Source organism: Pteropus medius, unplaced genomic scaffold (genome assembly GCF_902729225.1).
Source record: "Pteropus medius unplaced genomic scaffold, Ma_sr-lr_union100, whole genome shotgun sequence".
Classification (NCBI taxonomy): domain Eukaryota; kingdom Metazoa; phylum Chordata; class Mammalia; order Chiroptera; family Pteropodidae; genus Pteropus; species Pteropus medius.
Genome location: NW_024351729.1, coordinates 24,655,021 through 24,658,803, shown reverse-complemented (window position 1 = coordinate 24,658,803; position 3,783 = coordinate 24,655,021).

The window sequence follows — 3,783 nt, the reverse complement described above, 5'->3', positions numbered from 1 at the left end:
AAGAGAGAAACAGATCTGACTAAACGCTCGTGTGGTTTAATTTCATGCATTTTATTCTTTCATTTACCTATTTAATATTTATCGTATACCTGCTCCGTTTGGGCTCTAGACCTGGCCCGGTTCCGTAGGTGGAGGGGTCCCAGTTTGAGTCGAAGCTGTGTGGACAGGTGGATGGCTGCAGGTGCACATATCTCAGCAAGTGGCAGAACCAGAGGGGCAGGCTCCTCAGGACTCTTTGCACTGGAGCCGGTGAACTCTGAACCCTTGGGAGTGGTGGAGGGCGGGGAACAGAACAAACTTGACCTAGAAACAAAGGTTTTTACCCCTATCTCCAGCTTCGATTTGGTTGCCTCTGGTCTAGATTTTAGTCATCACATATTTTCTGTGATATATTTCAGTATATTCAGTAACATGGATTTCTGTGTGTATATATTCTGTAATATGGATTTCTGGTTTTCTGTAAGACCTGAAAGATTATTCTTTGTAAGATATCATGGCCCAGAGGGCTCCGAGTTTCATGGTGTCTCTAAGTATATGACACCTGGAACTGATCACTTTTTAATACTCTTCAACTCAACAAAATTATTTTCAGTAATAATCATGTAACAATAATCATTTTTTGATTCTTTCTTTGATTGGAAAACAATTTTAAAAGAAATTTTAATTTCATGATATTATTAAAATACAGTACAATATTTACTATATAAATTAAAATTTGCAACTACCAAACAAAACTCTCAATTTGCACTATATTTCTTTTTCTTTTTTTTAATTTCAAACACAAAAATTCCAAGTGGTCATACAGAATGATAAAATTGAAATAACTTGTCTTTCCACGTTTACAATCCCTATTCTGTCATTATTTTGAACCTGCTGTTTAAATGCAGGAATATGTAATATTTGGGGAATTGAAGACACAGACTGCACCCAAAGAGAGATAGATGGACTGATTCCAAATGATGCCTTATTTTTCATATGAAATTCTGTAGCTGGGTCTGTGTGTTTGGAGACTGACCATCTAAGGATAAAAAACAAAACTTGCTCTTTTGAAGCCTGTATTTTTATTGCTAATGTTGTTCTGTTCTTTTTATTAAAACTCAACCATAACTGCATCAATTGTTTAGAACTTAGATCCACTAAAGATGTTTTGGTTTTTTTTGTTGTTGTTGTTTTTTCTGGGAGGAGTAGTTTATTACTGTTAGAATTGCCAGTGCCTAGTGATGGTAAAAAGCAGATGGACTTTTAGTCCGTTTTATTATTTTTAGTTCTCTGCGGACAATGCACCCCTGCATTGCTGTCACCTAAGGTGGGCCACTCCCATTTTCCCATCATGCCCATTCTACCACTACTTTAGGAAATTCTAGAACAAAGCTAATGCGGACGGAAAAAGGAAGATTCTTTCCCACGGGTTCACAGACCGCTGCTCAATGTTGCCACTTAGAATGTTTCAACAGAGCCTGGCAGGTGATAACTGTGGCCGACAGAGAAAGTGATACCCAGAGGGAAGGGCAGGTATGTCCACAAGCCTTAGTGGGGCCATGGTGCCTGCTAGGCAGATGGACACTGCTCGATAAATCAGAAATGCTTTGTAGGTAGAGGGGCTGCTTTGCAGAGGTAGAATCCTGTGCCGGCAGGTTAGGGCGAGTCAGCTCTCCTAGGTCTACCCAAAGTGGGTAGACAGAAGGATGTTCTGCCTTCTGAGAGCACACAGTCTAAGTAGAACAAAAATCAAATGAATAAACATTGTAATACAGTATAATATAATTTACTTTAAGATGGTGTATAATTTGATAAGCGCAAGCTAGGCGAATGTATATGAGATGTTTGGGAAAGTTTCCTAGGAGAAATGACACCTGAACTGACTCTTAAATGAAGAGTAAGAGATAATGACCCTTAAGACTTACTTTTTCCTATTGTGGCTTCAGATATGGCTCTTGTATAGATAAGATATCTGGGGGTGTGGGTGATTCCAAAGATCCCCTTAAATTAAATGAGATTATAATACTCAAAGTTTATTGAGGATTCACACCATGCTACTCAGTGAGTTATACTTAACATCTAATTTTATCTCAGTGCAGTCCTGTGAGGTAGGTGTTGTTATCATCCTTAGTTACCAAGGGAAGAAACTGAGGCTTTGAACAGCCAAGCAACTTGCCAGAGGTCATAAACTACTAAGTGACAGAGATAGGATTTGAATACAAACAGTCTGGCTTCAGAGTCCAGGATTTAATCTTGCAATTATCTCCTAAAAACAAATACAGGAAGACATCTGGATGACTGTCCATTTGAAGCCCACAATTTCCCTTTCCCCTAAGCTGCATGGAAGACTGATGTCGTCCTGTGACAGCTCCTGTAGGTATTCAGCTGATCTGTGATTGACCAATACACTATCGTCACCAGTGACCATGCCGATGGGTAAGGTTCAGGCTCTATGTTCGAATTCCCTCTCTGCTACTCCCTGGCATTATGATCTTATGTAAGTCTTGTATCCTTTTTGAGCTCAGTTTCCTCATCTATAACATGGGTCTACTATGACCTCAGAATTCTTCTGAAGATTAAATACAAGTAGGGGAAATAGCACCTGGCTCGTAGTAGACACTTCACGTGCTGCTCTGACATATGCCAGAGTTAAATAAGCGGGGCATATAGCTACTTGCTTCTGAAGAAAATTTAGCTGGCATTCAATTTCACTCTTCCGCAGTGACATATTTTGAATCCTAAGTAAAAGACCCCAGGATTGCTATTTATTTAAAACAACAAACACCTGTCATTGCTCAAATTAGAAACACTTGCAGAAGCATGCTGCAAAATATTTATAAATTCTCAAATGTGTTTTAATTGCTGTTAAGTAAAATGAATTCAGCTGTAGTTTTTCACTTTATAAAAAGACGACTTCATTCCTTTCTCCCTATCCTAATTATAACGGTTAAATATTGAATTTGTGCAGCCAATTGCATCATATTCGTGACAAAGGGAAATTTGGGATTGGAGGGAAGGATGAAGGTGTTGGAGAGACACGGCATAATGTGAAAGAGACACTTCATATTCCGGATGAAAATGAGGCCGAGACAGTACATCTCTATTTTGCCTCCTAGCTCCAACCCACAGTGGGAAATCCATTACATAATTTGTGAGGTGTGTTTTTGTTTTAATTCATTGCGATAGTCTGAAGATGTTCATGTGTTTTCTCATCATTTTTGCTTCTTCTTAGAATCCTGGGGGAAATAATAACAGTTTTATCTAAAAAAATAAGTAATGCAGTCTACTTCCGTTGGTTATACCTTTTTAAAAATTGTACTCCTGACTCATTTCCTACTTGGCTTTTACGCATTAAAGTCTTGAGTGTTACCTGCACTTCGTTTAAAATAATTTCTTGGTGGGAGAGTCATAAACCAAGAACCACTCAGGTTAAATTCAATCTACAAATATGTGCTTTTTGATATTCGAAAACTTTCGAGTAAATATTTTTTTAATTGGAAGATTTCACGTAAAATCTTTATTTTTGCTCTCTCTTAACAAAAATGGGATATCAAGCAAACTGTTTCTATTGTACCCTATGGCAATGTTCAAGTGTAGTTTCTGTATCAGCAGCGTCTAGGAACTTGGTGGAAATGCAAATTCATGTGCCCTCTCAGACCTACTCGGTCAGAAACTCTTGGGGAGGGCCCGGCACCCTGGATTTTAACCACACTTCAGGTAATTTTGACACATACAGAGCATGAGAACTGCTGGCCGAAGCAGCAATCCGCAGTGACTCCTCAAGCAGGCACCTTTCCACTAGTC